Here is a 23,188-nt window from a genome sequence, read left to right on the forward strand (position 1 = left end):
ATTTCTAAGGATCTTTTACATCTGTGTCTCTAACTTGAACCCATTACTCATATTTACCCTTAATTTTAAAGCGTGCTCAAATTTGCCTCTTTGCCGTCAAGTCACCTTATAGGGATACCCTTTCGTGTCGTTACCGTCCGGTCAAAGGGGTTTGACCGTCTGGTGAACAGTAACTCCGTGAACAGTAAATTCGAAAAAATAGCAACAAAAATAAAAAATCTGAAATTTTATGGGAACGAAGATACTCGAGTACGCAAGGTGCGTGCAAATTTTCGTGGTGTTGGACATTCCATGAGCCCGTGAGAAAGGAAAGAATTTAATATGTATGCTTGTGAACAATAAATTTTAAAAAAATAGCAAAAAATACAAAAAACCTGAAATTTTGCAAGATCAAAGACGCTCGGGTGTGAAAGGTGAGTGCAAATATTTTGTGATCAAATGACATGGGAGGAGCTGTAGTAAAAACAAAATAGTGCATTTTTAGCCAAATTTTGATTTCTTTTCTTGACGAGCTCCTGCAATGTCCAAACACCACAAAAATTTGCACGCACCTTGGACACCCGAGCGTCTTCGATCTCACAAAATTTTAGATTTTTTAATTTTTTGTTAATTTACTGTTCACAAGTATACAAATTAAATTCTTTCCTTTCTCACGGGCTCGTGGAATGTCCAAACACCATAAAAATTTGGACGCACCTTGCGCACTCGAGTATCTCACAAAATTTCAGATTTATTTTTTTTTGCTATTTTTTGAATTTACTATTCATTAGACGGTTAAAGCCCTTTGATCGGAGGGTAACGACACACAAGAGCATTTCTATAAGGTGACTTGACGGCAGAGGGGCAAATTTGGGCATGCTTCGAAATTAGGGCCAATATGAGTAGGTGGTTCGAGTTAGGGACATAAATGCAAATTGCCATATTTCTAAACACTATGTGTACTTGACACTTTGTTAATTAGAATTATATGAATTTCTTGACATAAATTAAGACTTTATTAAACTAGTTTTTCAATAAAGTACGTAACCAATATATAGTCCTAGTATTAGGCATAATAATCTATGGAGATAGTAGTGTCTAATCGGCCTTAACCAAAATACGTATTGACAAATATTAAAAGCAGTTTAGTATGAAAACGTGAGGAAGAGTTTCTTTTTTTTAGCATGTGAGGAAGAGTTTCTTGTCAAAGTCACATGAAAGAAGTTCTTAGCAACAATCGGTATCTTGAAATACTGACGAGTGAAATACATGATTTTAATCACACTTGTGTTAATTTCATGGTATGCATATAAATAACCAAATATGATCATACTCGAAGTAAGTTGTGAGTAAAGTTACCAAAATGGTCAAATTGTTGATCATAGGACAGTGAAAATGTCATCAAGTATTGATGACATGTTTCTTGCATTAGGAGAAAATGAAAAGATTGTTGTAAGGAGTTGCGTCAAAACAAGCTCATTGTAAGTAGTACATCGATAAAACCTTCATCTATTCTCCAAAGCGATTTTGATTTCAAACTAAATGATTTATGGTGGCACGGTAAGTTAGAATTGGTCCAAAAAGTCAATGTCTTAAATTCTGTTGGAACTTGGAAGTATGCCCTGGAGAAATAGTATTGTATTATTATATTTCTATGTTCATAATTTAGAGTTTATATTCTATACTATAACTGCTATGATCCTGGAATATATGATTTAGTGGAAAAATCATATGCACGTGTAGAATGGTAAACGGTAAAATAAGATTCCTAATCCCGCCTCTAAGACTAGCTCAAGTGTTGTTGGTGATTATGTTTTCTGGATCTTGAGATATCGTTAAGTATCAAAACAACATTGAGAGTATGAGTTAGAAGAACGATCATACTGAATCGATCCAAACTTGTTTGTTATACTTTGAGATAATATCGTCATGCGTCAATTGTTATAACATGGAGTGTTAACTTGTGATTTTAGTTCCTTAGACCATGAGAGTATCATTGTCACTTCTTGTCGTACGATCAGCTTTGGGGTTGCTCACACGTCATGACTAACTTGATGATCATAACGATAACTTATAGGTTCATCGGAAAGTTTGACAAGGGACACGATAGCTCGAGTGGAATTTGCTCCTCCAACGATGGAGAGATATTCTTAGGGCCCTTTCGGTGTGACGGCATCCATCATCGTCTGGCAGACACAGGTGACTTCATCACGGGGGTACCAGAACGCGACAACGAGAAAGAAGAACAAAACCGGCAACAAGGAGACCGATATAATGAGCATGTCTATGACTCAATAGGATACTGATATATCTCACCTCGAGTTTTGTAGGGTATCACAAAGCAAAGGGAACATCACATGATAACCAAAAGGTTCACTCGATTGTCATTCGTGTAATCATAGGGATCGATATGGACGTCGAAGGTTCCGCTATTGGTCATTGAACGAAGGAGGTTTCGTTCATGTCTATGGTTTACCGAACCTACATGGTCACAAGTTTAAGCTAATCACGATTTGATGAGTGTTAGTAGGACGAGAGTATCGAGGATTTATTTGTGAAATAGTTTTGTTAATATTCAGAATAGTTCCAAGAGGATCCGGAGGTGTTTCGAAGTCACCAGAAGGGTTTCGGAGTTTATCGAGCAATACCGGGTATTACCGATAATCAATATATAGGTGGAAAATGTTTCTGTGATCTTAAATTATATATAAAAGGATCTGATAATTGTTAGAAGACTTTTATAAATAATTAAATATCAACGGGCCTTAAAAGGCCAAGAGGAGAAAGGCAACTCGGGCCACAAGGGCCCAAGTGGAGGAGACGCATCCTCTTTCGATAGGGGGAGACTGAATTTGAGTGGGGGAGGAGTCCCCCTCTTGGCCGCCACCCCAAGGAGGGTATTTCCCTCCTTGTTGGCTTCCCCTCCTTCCCCCTCTAACCTATATATAGTGGAGGTATTTGCCCTTTTCTTCATACAAGTTTTAGGTGCCTCCTCTAGCCCAACACTACTAGTTCTAATTGAGATAATTACAGCTAGTTATATTTCCTCTAATTATCATAATTAGAAGCCCCGAGTGGTTCTAATATTCTCCTCTAATTCTCAGGAGGAGATTAGTTCTGGACGGCGAAGCGCTGCCGGATCATGAAGACTGCACGCTTGCAAACTTTAGAGTTGTCGTGCTTTCGGTCTTCGGTTCGAGCGATCGTACGAGGGCGGTTCGCGGGATCATTCATGGAGTGTCGAACCCACAAGGAGCTAAAGGTAAGATCAATATTCTCTCAAGTCCTATTTGCCACTAATATGACTCTACGTACACACTGGTACAGTGATGTGCTAAACAAAAGGTTTTTAACCCCTTTCCGCGACGGCATTTGGAACCGTCGTCAAGTGAGTGTGTGTGATAGGGTGTCCTTCCCACACGACCCAGAAATCGTCGGGGATAGACCCACCTGGGACTCAGGCTGGGGCCGTGTGCGATCGGGCGGGGTATCGAAACCCAATAATTTCCGTAGGTATGTATATCCCACACGGTAATCCGAGAAAATCATTTCCGTAGGTATGTACATCCCACACGGTGAATCTTAGAAAAACATTTCCGTAGGTATGTATATCACACACAATCAATCAAAGAAATTCATTTCTGTTCTTATGTACATCCCACACAGTCAATCCAGGGAAAACCTTTCGGTTCGTATGTATATCACACACAGTTCTGTGTGTGGATACGTTTGTGCAAGGTGGCCTAACGCAAACAGTTCGCTGCCGGAAGCCGTGTGTGATTGTTAGTTGATCAAACACACCTACTTTCTAGAAACCATGTGGTTGTTTGAGTTTATCGCCCACGGTGCTGTCTGAGTAACCGTCTGCAATAGAAAACCCCAATAAGCAGGGTAATTAGCCTATTATTGATAATCCATGTACTAATCAAACTAATATTTCTTATAAAACACGCCAGATATTTCATATCCATATAAAAGCAATCAGGATTTCATAACCGAATTACATCAGATAGCTTCTACACTCAGTTATGCCATTACACAACAGCACCAAGTTTCACATGCAGCATCAAAAACATTTGGAAAGTAGCATCATACACGGTAAATAGACAGATGAATCTCATCTGGGAAACTGCAGAAGCGGAAGGCAAATATTGGGCCTTCAATGATGTTGAATGTCCTTGCAACTTTAGGCCAGTGGCTATGGATAATTGCCTGCCCAACCTTCATCCTCTTCAGCAAGACTTCAATATTGTACCGTGGGTGTTGAATGAATACCTTCCTCACCTCTTGACCATGCAGGTGGTTTGAGAGGTAATCATCGGTGAACTGCTTTGAAAAGTATTGAAAACAAAGCTATGCATAAATCGCTGTTGTAAATTTTGAAATGGCGCAAGGGGTAAAAATAAGATAAAAGAGTTGGTACCATCCTATAGTTGACTGATGTCTTCTTCATTGTGCAAACAAAGATCTTGCTATTATTCGTTGCGAGTTTCTTCATCCTAACAATCTTTCTGAGTTTCTTGACTTGACTGATATTCATGGACATCTCATTTCCCCATATCCAAAATGGGTCCAACAGTGGGTCTAAGCCTCTGACAGCAGGACCTATATGTGCAAGACCAAATTGTAAGAAACCTAAATATTAGAATGATTCCTGCAACTGCACAATAATGTGCTATTAGCCAAAGGACCTTACTTGAACAAACCTCGATGGTAAACCGTAGTGTCTCCATTGTTTCCCTATAACATACATAAGGAAGATCTTGATTAGGTTAACTAAGAGTTGCCATACTATCAGTAGAATATGTATTGAGTACAGCCAAATTCGATTAGTGTCACATGCATAACAATAAAAAATTGTACCCACAGCAAATGAAAATCAAATTGCAGAACTGTACCAAACTGTTAAATGGACAGCAGACCAAATGAACCAAAATAGTTAACTGAGCATGACATTGCAGAATAGAAACATGTACTAGAAGATAAGACAGTTAACAAAACAAAGAATGCTTGAGAACAGTACTATGAAATGTAGCAATTGTTGGACCAAAGTGTTAACTGAACATTACATTCCAGAGGACCAAACTATTAATTGAACATCAGATTGCATATTAATATTACAGAGGACAAATCACTAGAAGGCACTGGCGGTGGCCTCGAGAAAACATCACGAACTGTATTTTAAAGTAGACAACCGCGTGGCGGTGTCGACGGTGGCCTCGAAGACGAGGTGCTCCTCCAAGATCTGGCGGTCGACACGCATGGCAGCCATAGCGACCTCGTTCGCGTGTGCGGCCGCATGCTACTCAGCTCCACGTTATATTGCATGTAAAATGGTTGTCTGCGGCGCTTAATTGGAGGAGGGAGGCAGTGATTTCGGTGGAAGGTGTCGCTCCGTCGGTCGGTGCATGTGGGACGGGAAAGGAGGAGGATGGTGTGGGTGGGGTGTGGATTACCTGACCATATCGACGAGGCCACGCAACAAGAAGAAGGGTCGGTGGCGAGGAGGTCGCATAGCAAGAAGAAGGGTCGCCGGCGAGGAGGCGGCGCTACAAGAAGAAGGATCGCCGATGAGGAGGCGACGCTGTAAGAAGAAAGGTAGCCGGCGAGGAGGCGGCGCTGCAAGAAGAAGGGTCGCTGGCGAGGAGGCTGAGCTGCCAATAAGCAGCAGTGAAGGTTTGAATTTGGAAAGTAAGGAGGAACAGTGGAAATGTGGCTTTTGGTAGGAGGGAGTGGGCGGGGAGATAGATATTTCCGTGGTGGCCAAAAAATTTCGCTCGGTGCCGCGAGAAACTGGGGCGCAAGTGTGGTTCAAGCGGGGGCGGTGGACTATAGACGATGAAGCTTCCTGCGTAAGCCAGACAAGACGGTGTGCCAAGATATTTTGTATCGCATCCCACACAATTCTTTCTAGTAAACTGTTTATGGTATACCTGATTTTTTTCATTATGTTTTGAAAGACAAAATGGTGTTACGGAGGGAAATGATGGTGTTTGAATTGCTAGAACATTTACGTACAGTGAACATGCAACTAGTACATGAGTGTCATGTTTAAATTTGGAATTGTTCCGGGTTCGTTTAACATTTTTATGCATTAATTGAGTTTCTGGGCATTTCATGTGCATAATTCAAATTTAAACTACAGCCAGATGCTCCAATGCACCAAAGTTTGCTGAAAAATCACATGTGTGTCTTTGGGTGAATTTATAGGTCCCATGCAAGAAATGAGAATAAAATTTAAACATCTGGGTGTCGTGGCTCGGCCGGAATGATTGAGAAACTTGGTTTTTTAATTCTTGTAAATCCAAAACACGGCTGGAAATTATGAAACTTGGCATTGTGTCATGACATGGCACCAACATGCTGCAGTAATTTTTTGGCCGAATTGGGACAAGCTTTGGTGTAAGCTTCTTGCAAACTGGAGCTTCCCTCAAGAAGGCTCTGGGTTCTGAGAGGGAACGTGTCACATCCGTGTGTGAAACGACATACGTACACTGCCTTCTCCCACCTTAATTTTTGTACACTGGCAGATTAGACCAAATAGAAGTATCGTGCTAAATTTTAGAATTATTCCGTGTTCGTTTGGTTTTTTATACATTAATTGAGTTTCTGCGCATTTAATGTGTATAATTCAAATTTGAACTACAAGCACATGCTCCTATGCATCAAAGTTGTTTGAAAAATCACATGTATGTCCTTGGGTGAATTTCTAGGTCTCATGCAAGAGATTGGAGTGAAATTCAAATATCTGGGCGTCATGGCTCGGCCGGAAAAATTGAGAAACTTGGTTTTTTAATTCGTGTAAATTCAAAACACGCCTGAAAATCATGAAACTTGGCATGGTGTCATGACATGGCACCAACATGCTGTGGTAATTTCTTTGGCTGAATTGGGACAAGCTTTGGTGTAAACTTCTTGCAAACCGGAGCTTCTCTCAAGAAGCCTCGTCGTTCCAAGAGGGAACGTGTCACCTCCATGTGCTAAACGACATACGTACGCTGTCTTCTCCCGCCTTATTTTTTTACACATCCAGATTAGACCGAATAGAAGTACTGTGCTAAATTTTAGAATTATTCCGGGTTTGTTTGGCCTTTTTTATACATTAATTAAGTTCCTGGGCATTTAATGTGCATAATTCAAATTTGAACTACAAGCACAGGCTCCAATGCACCAAACACTAGTACAACGAGCTCCTAAACAAACGGTTTAAGGCGCACACATTAACAATTAACAAAGTCATTTTGAAACAAGTGTTGCCACATTACAAATCGGAAACACAAGTATTATTGAAAACGTGGGCGTTCTACTTACCAATTACGTGCGGCCACGCGTCCCCTTTTTTTATTGGCTAGGAGGTGCCGTGAGGGGTAGCTATTTGAGTACAGGATGCGTGCGATTAGACCCCTGCGCGTGCTCATTGGGAGGAGAACCCTTTGACCGCTACCAGCCGCGCACCTCCGTCCTAACGTCTCCATTAATGGCGTCCGAGCACTTGTTCTACGACGTGGCTATATGTCTCATTGGACTGAGATTTAAGAAAGAAAAATGAAAATCTAAAAAGAAAGTTTTGCACCAATCTTGATGTAAGATCCAACGGACCTATATAGTATCGACTGTGAATTATAGCAAGCATGATGAATATAAGGACGATGATAGTGGATATTAATTGTCTTACATATTTAGAAACATAATTAAAAAAGCCACATGCGGCAACGCCCGAAATACACAAGGGCAAAAGAAGAAGGAAGACAACGATCTGGCTCGTTGATCTCTACTTTCTTGATGCGTTGCTGCAGGCCACGGGTACTAGTCTCCGCGGCGAGCGGCGACGAGCTCTTTCTTGTTCTCTAGATGCTGTTTGCGAGCATCCACTGATTCCTCCATCAGCCTTCTGCGCTCAATGCGCAGCATGGCATTCTCGTCCATAAGTTTCTCGACGATGACGCCAGTCCTCTTCAACAAGGCAGTGGTCTGCTCCTGTTGCTCCGCACTTCCGACGATCTTCGCCCTCAGTAGGTCGCGCTCGGCCCGGAGCTTCCCATTGCTCTCATATAGTTGCCGGATGACGTCAGTAGACTATTCAAACGAGGCTTTCAAGTCATCCTGCAACCTCGCTCACCTGGAGATCTGATCCATCTGCCTAAGGACGAGGGCACACACGCGCCTGTAAGAGTCTTCGCTTGCCCGTGAGACATTTTCCCAGGGCGCCGCGGTGCGGGAGGACATCTCTGCTGCATTCACGGCATGGCGGGACATCTCTTCTGCTTCCGCGGCGCGGCAGGACCAGTCTGCTGCATCGACGTCGCGACGGGACCTCTGTGCTGCTTCGGCGGCGCGGCGGGACCTCTCTGCTGCTACGACCGTGCGGCGGGACATGTTGGCTGCTTTCGCGGTGAGGAGGGACATCTCTCATGCTTCCGCTTCCAGGCTCGCCTCTCCCTGGTGGCAATCTCTCGACCCAGAACTCACGCTGGCCATGGCAGACGCAAGGGAACGATGATGAATGACTTGTTTGTTTTCGACTTTTTGTGGATGAGGAGTTGAGGAGGAATGTGCAGTCATCTTGGAGTAGTAGTATTTATAACCGAGTAGTAGTATGCTCCTAAGTGGGAAACCGTTTAGGTTTTGATCGGTGTGAACAGGTTTGCAATTTGGAATGTGACGGGACGCATGCTCAAAATTTACTGACGGTTATAAGTGCGGCACTATTCCCGGAAGGCGTAACGTGGGCACTTAGGCCTTCTCGGCCGCGTATGTGACGTTTGCACCATAGGGTGCACCGCAATAGGCAATGTCAGCACACGTCTTGTTCCAACAACCGTGCGCGCTCGTTAGTACCATCGCGCACGCTTCTTTTAATTAGAATGTGTGTGCCCGTCTAGCGCACACACATTGATCTATCTAACTGTTTAAATTTGTTGTGGCTAATCACAAACAATTCATCCATGTGAAGTGTATGCCATCAATAGCAGACACTTTGATCTGGCTAACCCATTTCTGTTCTGTTGCCTAATCGCAAACAGTTAATCCTTCTGAAGCGTATGCCCTCAATCACACACACCTTGATCTGGCTGACCGTTTCTTTTGTGTTGCCTAATCACAAACAGTTCATCCGAGTGAACCATATGTTGTACATCGCACACACCTCATCTAGCTGCCCGTTTCTTTTGTTCCTCCTCATCGCAAATAGTTAGTTGAGCTGAACTGTATGCCCTGCATCGCACATGCAACTAAAATCTAAACCGTGTTTGATGCATCCTTCATCGCAAACGTTTTGCACCCTTTTGACAGGTTTTTACACCACCGTTTGCGATGCATCGCACATAGTTTCGTCGAAGGGTCTCTGATCATAGCGTCGCGTTAGCAGCATCCTGTAGTAGTGACACCGAACGTTCGCTTCCAACTAAAAATGAGAAATAACACTACATTGTGGGTATGAAGAGGATAGCTTTGTATGATGTCAGAGAACTAAAATATAAATAGGTGTTGTTAACATAAGGTTAGAATATATTACAATATATTGTAAATAGCGAGTGTGGAATAATGATGGGACGGTGTGCGGAATTGTCCTAGGCAATTGTTAACAAGATCGGTAATCATTATTGCAGTTTTATATGAGGGAGAGGCATAAGCTAACATAATTTCTCTACTTGGATCATATGCACTTATGATTGGAACTCTAGCAAGCATCCGCCACTACTAAAGACCATTAAGGTAAAACCCAACCATAGCATTAAAGTATCAAGTCCCCTTTATCCCATACGCAACAACCCCCTTACTCGGGTTTAAGCTTCTGTCACTCTAGCAACCCACTATAAGCGAATGATGAATGTATTGCAACACCCTACAACGGGAATCCTTCACGTGTGCGCGGCACAGAAGGCACCATAGGACAACACCAAAATAAAATATACAACTCAAACAATCTAGATCATCAATCAACCCAAAAGACAAAAGAAATCTACTCAAAACATCATAGGATGGCAACACATCATTGGATAATAGTATGTGGCACAAAGCACCATGTTCAAGTAGGCGATTACAATGGGGTCTGGGAGAGTGGACAACTTAAAATAGACGAGGGAGGTGATGAAGATGGTGATGTTGATGAAGACGATCACCGTGGTGATGGTTCCCCCCGACGGCACTCCGGCGCCACTAAGAAAGAGAGTCTCCCCCTTATGCTCCCTCCTCCATGGCCTCCCTCCTAGATGGGGAGAGGTTCTCCCTCTGGTCCTTGGCCTCCATGATGATGATGGCCCCCTTCGGCTTCCTCCTCCAGGGCCTCTGGTGATGATGGCCCCCTCCAACAGGGTACCAGAGAGGGCCTATATTGATTTTTCGTGGCTATAGAGGCTTGTGGTGGCAGATCTTCTGATCTAGGGTTATTTTCGAAGGTTTAAGTATTTATAAGAATTTTTGGCGTTGGTCTCACATCAAGGGGGTGCTCGAGGGCCCCACAAGCCCAGAGCACCCTCCCTAGGGGGTAGGGCGCGCCTAGAGGGCTTGTGGCCCCTCCTCGTCCACTTCCTAGACCAATTCTTGTGCTTCGGCGGTCTCTTTTGGTCCATAAAAAATCATCGTAATTTTTAGCCCATTCCAATAACTTTTATTCTACACAAAAAACGACACCACGGTAGTTCTGCTGAAAACAACGTCAGTCCGGGTTAGTTCTAATCAAATGATACCAAAACCATATAAATTTTTTATAAACATGGCATGAATACTTCATAAATTATAGATATGTTGGAGACGTATCAACATCCCCAAGCTTAATTCCTGCTCGTCCTCGAGTAGGTAAATGATAAAAGAAATAATGTATGAGGTGTGAATGCTAGCATAGTGCATAAATTTGATTAATGATAGTTCAAACAATTTTCTAGCATCATTATAGATCATAAACAGTAGCTCATCTCATAAAACTTCTCATGATCAAGTAACAAGCTATTCACATGTTAAAGTATAGACCATAAAGTTTCTTGAAAACTAACAAACTATGGTTCCAGTCATCAAACAATTGGAATTCATCTTATTTTCAGGAAGGGTCCATGTAAGAGCTTTGATTTAGTAAATTCCACTTACTCAACTATCATATAGTATTCCATGATTGCTAACACTCAAAGCATATTTTTAGAACAACTAGCATCCGTTGAACACAGAGAAAGATAGGGGCTTAATGTTTCGCCTGCCAACTTATTTATCATATAGATAATTGTCAACAATAATAATTCATGATCAAATATATTTGAATGGCCATATATGCTTGGATATTTCCCCACCACATGATGCTTGCCAACTAAAGAATAATTGAGGCTGAACTAAGAAGGAATACTATTGACTCTTGCATAAAAATAAATACATGAAAGAAGAAAAGGCCCTTCGCAGAGGGAAGCAGAGGTTGTCATGCGCTTTTTAATTCTGGATGTGCAAACCCTTAATACAAAGGAACGCCACGTTGTATTGCCCTTTGTGATAGCAACCTTTATTATGTAGTCCGTCGCTTTTATTTCTTTACTATCACAAGTTCGTACAACGCTTATTTTCCCTTACAATAAAAGATCATACATATTTAGGAGCAATTTTTATTGCTTTTTGCACCGATGACAACTTACTTGAAGGATCTTATTCAATCCATAGGTAGATATGGTGGACACTCATGGCAAGAAACTGGGTTTAAGGGTTTTGGATGCACGAGTAGTATCTCTACTTAGTACAAAGTTTTGGCTAGCAAAATATCGTAAGCAAGCACCACATGTTGGAGGATCCATAACAATATAACTTCTATACAAATATACCCAAACATAACTCATTACGTTGTCTTCCTTGTCCAACTTCAACTATTTTGCTCAAGTTTGAAAATAATTAATGGCACCACATGATATTCAATTCATTCAACCATTTACTCATAGGATATAAGTGAAGCACGAGAGTAAATGACAAAACTACTCCAAAAAGATATAAGTGAAGATCAAGGCGTAGTCAAGTAGTTAAATAGCCATGTGAGGACTCTGTCTCATTCAAGATTTCAGATCCAATGATTTTATTCAAACAACTAGTAAAATGAAAATACGCTCCAAGCAAAACACATATCATGTGACGAATATAAATATAGCTCCGAGTAAGGTATACCGATAGTTTTGAAGATGAACAAGGGGATGCCTTCCGGGGCATCCCCAAGATTAGTTGCTTGGGTCTTCCTTGAATATAACCTTGGGGTGCCTTGGGCATCCCCAAGCTTAGTGTCTTTCCACTCCTTATTCTCCTCATATCGATATCTCACCCAAAACATGAAAACTTCAATCACACAAAACTTGATGGAACTTCGTGAGACATGTTAGTTTGATAAAGGGCAAACCATTCACTTTGGTACTGTCAAAGACAAGATTCATAATTGTTCTCACATAATGTTGATATGTCTCCAATGTATCTATAATTTTTGATTGTTCCATGCTATTATATTATCTATCTTGGATGTTTTATATGCATTTATATGCTATTTTATATGATTTTTGGGACTAACCAATTAACCTAGAGCCCAGTGCCAGTTTCTGTTTTTCTTTGTTTTTGAGTTTTGCAGAAAAGGAATATCAAACGGAGTCCAATTGAGATGAAAATTTATGGAGAATATTTTTGGAAAATATAAAAAATACTGGAACGAAAAGATATCAGAGAGGAGTCCCGAGGCCACCACAAGGGTGGAGGGCGTGCCTAGGGCGCGCCCTCCGTCCTTGTCGTCGCCTCATGGCCCCCTTGACTTGTCCCCGATGTCAACACCTTCTATAAATCCCAAAAAACCCATAACAAAACCTAGATCGGGAGTTCCGCCGCCGCAAGCCTCTGTAGCCATGAAAAACCAATCGGGAGCCCGTTCTGGCACCGCGCCGGAGGGGAAAACCATCATCGGTGGCCATCTTCATCATCCCGGCACTCTCCATGACGAGGAGGGAGTAGTTCACCCTTGGGGCTGAGGGTATGTACCAGTAGCTATGTGTTTGATCTCTCTCTCTCTCTCTCTCTCTCTTGTGTTCTTGATTTGGCACGATCTTGATGTACCGCGAGCTTTGCTATTATAGTTGGATCTTATGATGTTTCTCCCCCTCTACCTTCTTGTAATGGATTAAGTTTTCCCTTCAAAGTTATCTTATCAGATTGAGTCTTTAAGGATTTGAGAACACTTGATGTATGTCTTGCATGTGCTTATCTGTGGTGACAATGGGATATTCACGTGATCTACTTGATGTATGTTTTTGTGATCAACTTGCGGGTTTTGTGACCTTGTGAACTTATGCATATGGGTTGGCACACGTTTTCATCTTGACTCTCCGGTAGAAACTTTGGGGCACTCTTTGAAGTTCTTTGTGTTGGTTTCAATAAATGAATCTGAGATTGTGTGATGCATATCGTATAATCAAACCCGTGGATACTTGTGGTGACATTGGAGTATCTAGCTGACATTAGGGTTTTGGTTGATGTGTGTCTTAAGGTGTTATTTTAGTACGAACTCTAGGGCTGTTTGTGACACTTATAGGAATAGCCCAATAGATCGATCAGAAAGAATAACTTTGAGGTGATTTCATACCCTACAATAATCTCTTCATTTATTCTCCGCTATTAGTGACTTTGGAGTGACTCTCTGTTGCACGTTGAGGGATTGTTATATGATCTAATTATGTTATCATTGTTGAGAGAACTTGCACTAGTGAAAGTATGAACCCTAGGCCTTGTTTCTAAGCATTGCAATACCGTTTTTGCTCACTTTTGTTACTAGTTACCTTGCTGTTTTTAATTTTTCAGATTACAAAAACCTATATCTACTATCCATATTGCACTTGTATCACCATCTCTTCGCCGAACTAGTGCACCTATACAATTTACCATTGTATTGGGTGTGTTGGGGACACAAGAGACTCTTTGTTATTTGGTTGCAGGGTTGTTTGAGAGAGACCATCTTAATCCTACGCCTCCCATGGATTGATAAACCTTAGGTCATCCACTTGAGGGAAATTTGCTACTGTCCTAGAAAACTCTGCGCTTGGAGGCCCAACTCAAGTCTACAAGAAGAACGTTGCGTAGTAGACATCAAATTCCTACTGTAACTTATCATTTTCACAATTTATATTGAGCAATATAAGCCATAGAAACTAGAAAACAAGCAAACTATGCATTGAAAACAGAATCTGTCAAAAACAGAATAGTCTGTAATGATCTGGACAATAACCATACGTCTGTAAATCCAAAAATTCTTAAAAATTAGGACGACATGGTAAATTTCTATATCAATCTTGTGTAAAAGTTCAAAATTTTATCGCATTCCAGTGAATTTAAAGAATTCTATTATTGGAAGAAAAAGTTTCTATTTTTGCACAGAATCAAGTCAACCATCATCCACACTACCCCAAAGGCTTTACTTGGCACTTTATTGAAACAAAAAACTATAAAACATGATTAGTATAGTAGATTAATCATGTTAACACACAAAAATAGTAGGTATAAATGCCGGGTTGTCTCCCAACAAGCATTTTTCTTTAAAGCTTTGTAGCTAAACAATGATATTTTAATGATACTCTTCCAAGCCCAATTTCGATGATAATTTTATTCATACTCTAACAGATGTAAGTGAAGTTCATAGATCATTCTACATTTAATATAGATTGACCAATATCCGAGCTCAAAATATATAAGTGAAGCACACGAAGCATTCTATAAAGTCATACTCAAAAGATTTAAGTGAAGCACAAAGAGCATTCTATAAAGCCATACTCAAAAGATTTAAGTGAAGCACATGAAGCATTCTATAAATAAATGAAGGACTATCTCATACTATCGTGGTGCATAAAGGAAAAGAAAAGAAAAATAAACACAAAAGACGCATATCATGTGAACAAAATAGAAACCGAGGTATACCAATAATTGTTGAAGAAGAAAGATGGGATGCCAACCAGGGCATCCCCAAGCTTAGATGCTTGAGAATCCTTGAAATATTTACTTGGGGTGCCTTGGGCATCCCCAAGCTTGATCTCTTGCCTCTCCTTATTCTTCTCATATCGATAACCCCTCGATCTTCGAACACTTCATCCACACAAAACTTAACAAAAAATGTTGTGAGATCCGTTAGTATAATAAAGCAAATCACTAATTTTAGGTACTATTGTAAACTCATTCCAATTTCATATTGGCATTATATCTACTGTATTCCAACTTCACCATGGTTCATACCCCCCGATACAACCCATAAATTCATCAGAATAAGCAAACAACACATAGAAAACAAAATCTGTCAAAAACATGACAATCTGTAGCAATATGGAAACTTCGTATACTTATGTAACTCCAAAAATTCTGAGAACTAGGAAAAAAATTACATATCAGTACTGTCTAATTTTTTAAAGATTTTATCATGCTCTAGTAAAAAAAATGTAAATTCAATTACTACAGCAAAAGTTTCTGTTTTTTGCACCGCACATAGCAAACAAGTAATCTAATCATCCTAAAGCCAAATCTTGGTACATTATTTTTATAATACAATGGATATATACAAGGGGGTAATTATTTTTTAGAAACTTCCATGAAAAATTCTACATTGTTTCGATGAGCATGAACACAAGTGTTCAAGGTCGACCCTCACTTCTCCAATGCATAACCTTCCAATCGCTTCTCTTTTTGAAAAAGTTTTTAGGCATAAGAGGTAAGTAATTTTTTTGTATTTTGCATTCTTTTAAACTTTTTTTTTGTTTCACCCACAACTAAATAAAACAAAAACTAAAGGGGAAATAAAATCTACTTGGTGAAGAAAGCAAACAAGCACACACGAGAATATAAACCCCACGCTATTTCTCCCCGACAACGGCACCAAAAAAGAACTTGATAATCCCCAAGTGCAAGGAATCATCATAGCAATTTCGAAAGGTGGAAGTGATAAGTATGGAGTGTCGAACCCACAAGGAGCTAAAGGTAAGATCAATATTCTCTCAAGTCCTATCTGCCACTGATATGAATCTATGTACATCGAACGTTTGCTTCCAACTAGAAATGAGAAATAAAACTACGTTGTGGGTATGAAGAGGATAGCTTTGCATGATGTCAGAGAAATAAAATATAAAAATAGGTTTTGTTAACATAAGGTTAGAATATATTACAATATATTATAAATAGAGAGTGTGGAATAATGATGGAACAGTGTGCGGAATTGTCCTAGGCAATTGTTAACAAGATTGGTAATCATTATTGCAATTTTGTATGAGGGAGAGACATTAGCTAACATACTTTCTCTACTTGGATCATATGTACTTATGATTGGAACTCTAGCAAGCATCCGCAACTACTAAATATCATTAAGGTAAAACCCAACCATAGCATTAAAGTATCAAGTCCCCTTTTATCCCATACGCAACAACCCCCTTACTCGGGTTTAAGCTTCTGTCACTCTCGCAACCCACTATAAGCGAATCATGAACATATTGCAACACCTTACAACAAGAATCCTTCACATGTGTGCGACACGGAAGGCACAATAGGACAGTACCAAAATAAAACATACAACTCAAACCAATCTAGATCATCAATCAACCCAAAAGACAAAAGAAATCTACTCAAAACATCATAGGATGGCAACACATCATTGGATCATAATATGTGGCATAATGAGCACCATGTTCAAGTAGGGGATTACAACGGGGTGCGAGAGAGTTGATCGCTTAAAATAGATGAGGAAGGTGATGAAGATGGTGATGTTGATGAAGGCGACCATCATGGCGATGGTTCCCCCAGCGGAACTCCGGCGCCACCGAGAGAGAGTGGGAGAGAGTCTCCCCTTGTGCTTCATCATCCTGTTGGGGAACGTAGTAATTTCAAAAATTTCCTATGCACACGCAGGATCATGGTGATGCATAGCAACGAGAGGGGAGAGTGTTGTCTACGTACCCTCGTAGACCGTTCCCAGAAGCATTATATCAACGCGGTTGATGTAGTCGTACGTCTTCACGATCCAACCGATCCATGTACCGAAAGCATGGCACCTCCGAGTTCTGCACATGTTCGGCTCGGTGACGTCCTCGCCTTCTCGATCCAGCAAGAGGGGCGATGTAGTAGATGAGTTCTGGCAGCACGACGGCGTGGTGACGGTGTTGGTGAAGAACAATCTCCGCAGGGCTTCGCCTAAGCACTACGAAAACTATGACGGGGGATAAACTAGAAGGGACGGGGTTGCCGGCACACGACTTGGTGTTTCTTGATGTGTCTTGGGTGCTAGCCCTGCCCCTCTATTTATATGTTGAGCCTTGGGGTCGAAACTTGGAGTAAAAGCCTCCACAAAGTCGGTTTCACCCGGAAGGCAAGAGTCCTTCTCGGACTCCAGGGCCAGACGCCAGGGTTCCCGGCGTCTGGACCCAGATGCCAGGGACCCTGGCGTCTGCCCCCTGGACTCCACAAAACTTCCTTTTGCACTTTTGAAAAACCTTGTGGGCTTTCCCCTTTGGCCCAAATAAAGTGTTCTCGTACCCAAACATTTCGAGAAACATCCGAAACCCCTTTCGGTGAATTCCGAAACCCTTCCGGTGACCAAACACTATTATCCCATATATCAAACTTTATCTCCGGACCATTCCAGAGTTCCTCGTCATGTCCGTGATCTCATCCCGGACTCCGAACAACATTTGGTCACCAACATACATAACTCATATAGTACTATATCGTCAACGAACATTAAGTGTGACCCTACGAGTTCGAGAACTATGTAGACATGACCGAGACACCTCTCTGGTCAATAACCAATAGCGGGACCTGGATGCCCATATTGGCTCCTATATATTCTACGAAGATCTTTATTGGTCAGACTGCATAACAACATACGTTGTTCCCTTTGTCATCGGTATGTTACTTGCCCGAGATTTGATCGTCGGTATCTCAATACCTAGTTCAATCTCATTACCGGCAAGTCTCTTTACTCGTTCCGTAATACATCATCCCGCAACTAACTCATTAGTTACAATGCTTGCAAGGCTTATAGTGATGTGCATTACCGAGTGGGCCCAGAGATACCTCTCCGACAATCGGAGTGACAAATCCTAATCTCGAAATATGCCAACCCAACAAGTACCTTCGGAGACACCTGTAGAGCACCTTTATAATCACCCAGTTACGTTGTGACGTTTGGTGGCACACAAATTGTTCCTTCGGTAAACAGGAGTTGCATAATCTCATAGTCAAAGGAACATGTATAAGTCATGAAGAAAGCAATAGCAACAAACTAAACGATCAAGTGATAAGCTAATGGAATGGGTCAAGTCAATCACATCATTCTCCTAATGATGTGATCCTGTTAATCCAATGAAAACTCATGTCTATGGTTAGGAAACTTAACCATCTTTGGTCAACGAGCTAGTCAAGTAGAGGCATACTAGTGACACTCTGTTTGTCTATGTATTCACACATGTATTATGTTTCCGGTTAATACAATTCTAGCATGAATAATAAACATTTATCATGAAATAAGGAAATAAATAATAACTTTATTATTGCCTCTAGGGCATATTTCCTTCACCTCCATGGCCTCCCCCTAGATGGGGAGAGGTTCTCCCTCTGGTCCTTGGCCTCCATGGTGATGATGGCCCCCTCCGGCTTCCTCCTTCATGGTCTCCGGTGATGATGGGCCCCTCCGATAGGGTGCTAGAGAGGGCCTAGACTGATTTTTCGTGGCTACAGAGGCGTGTGGTGGCGGAACTTCCGATCTTGGGTTCTTGTCAGATGTTTGTGTATTTACAAGAATTTTTGGAGTCAGTCTCACGTCAAGGGGGTGCTCGAGGGGCCCACAAGCCCGGAGCACCCTCCCAGGGGGTAGGGCGCGCCTAGAGGGCTTGTGGCCTCCTTCTCCACTTCCTGGCCCAACTCTTGTGCTTTGGGGGTCTCTTTTGGTCCATAAAATATCTCCGTAAATTTTCAGCCCATTTCGAGAACTTTTATTTCTGCACAAAAAAGACACCACGGTAGTTCTGCTGAAAACATCGTCAGTCCGGGTTAGTTCTAATCAAATCGAACCAAAACCATATAAAATTGTTGTAAACATGGCATGAATACTTCATAAATTATAGATACGTTGGAGACGTATCATTCCGCTACATACTCGGAGTTGGTAACAATCATGACCCAATCCCTTAATTCACCTTCATATTGTTCTTGCTGTTCATAGGCCGATTTTTTGTTTTCTACTATGTTTCCCAATAGTGGCATCATGAATGGTCTTATGAGTAGGTGCACATTACGATCTAGATCACATGTGGATATGAGTGTTGATGTTCTTGTTATGCTTCCCATGAGTGTTGCTTCAGGTTAGTTCATTGACGTCAAGGTGTAGCTTTTGACAAAGTTTTGATAATCGATCGGCTCTGGCTATCGATGATTTGCTAACAGTTATTTGGGCTACGTCATAGTCAAGAATAGTGAACCATCATGATCACGAGAGGGAATGAAGATTTTCGATCTTCTAGGGCTCACACGTATTGACGAAGTTTAGTGTGGGGCTAGAGATTTTTAATTAAGTATCTTCCCTCACACACCCGAAAGTTAATCCAGCAACAAGGATTATCACTTTGTTTGTGTATGTAGGTAGCTAGTGTTGACCGTAAAACCTAGCAGCCACGTGATAACCCACAAGTATAGGGGATCGCAACAGTTTTCGAGGGTAGAGTATTCAACTCAAATTTATTGATTCGACACAAGGGGAGCCAAAGAATATTCTCAGGTATTAGCAGCTGAGTTGTCAATTCAACCACACCTGAAAGACTTAGTATCTGCAGCAAAGTATTTTAGTAGCAAAGTAGTATGGAAGTAACGGTAACGGTGGCAAAAGTAACAGTAGTAGTTTTGTAGCAATTGTAACAGTGGCAACAGAAAAGTAACGAAGCAAAGATCAATATGAAACGAACTCGTAGGCAATGGATCAATGATGGATAATTATGTCAGATATCATTCATCATGCAATAGTTATAACCTAGGGTGACACAGAAGTAGCTCCAATTCATCAATATAATGTAGGCATGTATTCCGAATATAATCATACGTGCTTATGGAAAAGAACTTGCATGACACCTTTTGTCCTACCCTCCCGTGGCAGCAGGGTCCTAATGGAAACTAAGGGATATTAAGGCCTCCTTTTAATAGAGAACCGGAACAAACCATTAGCTATATGGGCCTAATGGGCCAAGAGAGGGACAAACCATTAGCTATATGGGCCTAATGGGAGTGTTCCGGGGGTAACGGGTACGTATCGGGTCACCAGAAGGGGTTTCGGGCAACCCCCGACAAGCTATATGGGCCTAATGGGCCAAGAGAGGGACAGACGAGCCCCAAAAGGGGCTGGTGCACCCCCTATAGGCCGTATAGGAGGAGAAGTAAATGAAGGGAAGGGAGAAGGAAAGGGGAGGATTCTTCCTCCCCCTTTCCTTCCCCTCCCCCTCTCTTTCCTCCCCCCTCTGATGGATATGGGAGGGGGGAGGCCGACTTGGAGGAGGCGCCCAAGTAGGATTACTCCTACTTGGGGCGCCCCTTGCATCCCCTCTCCCTCTCCTACCTATATATATATATATGGGGGGGGCGGGCACCGCTAGAACACACAACATTGATTCCTAGCTGTGTGCGGCGCCCCCCTCCACAGTTTACGCCTCCAGTCATATTGTCGTAGTGCTTAGGCGAAGCCCTACGCGAATCACTTCACCATCACAGTCACCACGCCGTCGTGATGATGTAACTCTCCCTCGACACTTTGCTGGATCAAGAGTTCGAGGGACATCATCGAGTTGAACATGTGCAGAACTCGGAGGTGCCGTACGTTCAGTGCTTGATTGGTCAGAACGAGAATAAGTTTGACTACATCAACCGCATTGTTAAACTCTTTCGCTTTTGGTCTGCGAGGGTACGTGGACACAATCTCCCCCTCTCATTGCTATTCATCTCCTAGATAGATCTTGCATGAGCGTAGGAAATTTTTGAAATTACATGCTATGTTCCCCAACAAGGTTCAGATACGAAATCATGGCACTCGGCCCCTAGTGACAAGTATTAAGCATAGCAAAGTCATAGCAACATCAATCTCAGATCATAGTGGATACTAGGGATGAACCCCTAACAAAACTAACTCAATTACATGATAAATCTCATCCAACCCATCATCGTCCAACAAGCCTACGATGGAATTACTCACGCACAGTGGTGAGCATCTTGAAATTGGTGATGGAGGAATGTTATTGATGATGATGGCGATGATTTCCCCTCTTCGGAGCCCCGAACGGACTCCAGATCTTCCCTCTCGATGAAGAATAGGGGGTGACGTCGGCTCCGTATTGTAAAACATGATGAATCCTTCTCTCTGATTTTTTCTCCCCGAACGTGAATATACAAAGTTGGACTTGAGGTTGGTGGAGGTCCACGGGACCCACAAGGCAGGGAGTGCGCCCCCACCCTTGTGGACAGCTGGTGGGTCCCTTGTAATACCCACAATGCAGCTATATCTCCCACATGTCGAGGCACGACTTAGAGGCATAACAGCATGGTGGTTTTGTCGCAAGAAGGGTCATCTTCACAACATCCCATGTAATGAACAAGAAAGGGATAAATAGAGTTGGCTTACAATCGCCACGCCACACAAAACTTAAATAATTCATACATCATCCAAAATACACACATAGGCCGACTACGGTCAAATCCGAAGGAAAAGGAAGATAACCCCAAATGCTAGATCCTTGATCGTCCCAACTGGGCTCCACTACTGATCATGAGGAAACGACACATAGTAACGACCAAGGCCCTCGTCGAACTCCCACTTGAGTTTGGTAGCATCACCTGCACTGGTATCATCGGCACCTGCAACTATTTTGGAAGTATCCATGAGTCACGAGGACTCAAAAATCTCAAAACCCGCAAGATCAAGACCATTTAAGCTTATGGGTAGGATAAAGTAATGAGGTGGAGTTGTAGAAAGCACTAAGCAAATATGGTGGCTAACATACGCAAATAAGAGTAAGATGAGAAGCTACACAACAGTCATGAAGCTAGAATTGATCAACAAGTGATCCTGAACTACTTACGTTGAAACATAACCCAAACCGTGTTCACTCCCAGACTCCGCCGAAAAGAGACCATCACAGCTACACACGCGGTTGATTCATTTTAATCAAATCAAGTGACAAGTTCTCTACAATTGGGTATTAACAAATTCCCATCTGCCACATAACCACGGGCACGACTCTCGAAAGTTTATACCCTACAGGGGTGTCCCAACTTAGCCCATCACAAGCTCTCACGATCAATGAAGGATATTCCTTCTCCCGGAAAGACCCAACCAGTCTTGGAATCCCGGCTACAAGACATTTCGACAATGGTAAAACAAGACCAGCAAGACCGCTCGATGTGTCGACAAATCCCGATAGGAGTCACACGTATCTCGTTCTCAGGGAACACCGGATGGGACAAGCTACGAGTAAAAGCAGCCCTCAATTTTCCCCGAGGTGGCCCCGCAGGCTGCCCGTTTCAGACCAACAATCAGAGGAGTACTGGCCCAGGGTGGTTAAAATAAAGATGACCCTCGGGTTTGCATGTTGGGGAATGCAGTAATTTCAAAAAAAATCCTACGCGCAAGCAAGATCATGGTGATGCATAGCAACGAGAGGGGAGAGTGTTGTCTACATACCCTTTAGACCGTAAGCAGAAGTGTTATGACAATGCGGTTGATGTAGTCGTACGTCTTCACGATCGACCGATCCTAGTACCGAAAGTATGACACCTCCCTGATCTGCACACGTTTAGCTCGGTGACGTCCCACGAACTCTAGATCCAACTGAGTGTCGAGGGAGAGCTACATCAGCACGATGGCGTGATGACGGTGACGATGATGCTACCAGAACAGGGCTTCGCCTAAGCACCGCTACGATATGATCGAGGTGGATTATGGTGGAGGGGGGCACCACACACGACTAAGGGATCAATGATCAACTTGTGTTTCTATGGGGTGCCCCCTGATACGTCCATTTTGCATCATGCTTTTATATCGATATTTATTGCATTATGGGCTGTTATTACACATTATGTCACAATACTTATGCCTATTCTCTCTTATTTTACAAGGTTTACATGAAGAGGGGGAATGCCGGCAGCTGGAATTCTGGGCTGGAAAATGAGCAAATATTAGAGACCTATTCTGCACATCTCCAAAAGTCCTGAA

This window comes from Triticum dicoccoides, chromosome 4A, assembly GCF_002162155.2.
Source record: "Triticum dicoccoides isolate Atlit2015 ecotype Zavitan chromosome 4A, WEW_v2.0, whole genome shotgun sequence".
NCBI classification, from domain to species: Eukaryota; Viridiplantae; Streptophyta; class Magnoliopsida; order Poales; family Poaceae; genus Triticum; species Triticum dicoccoides.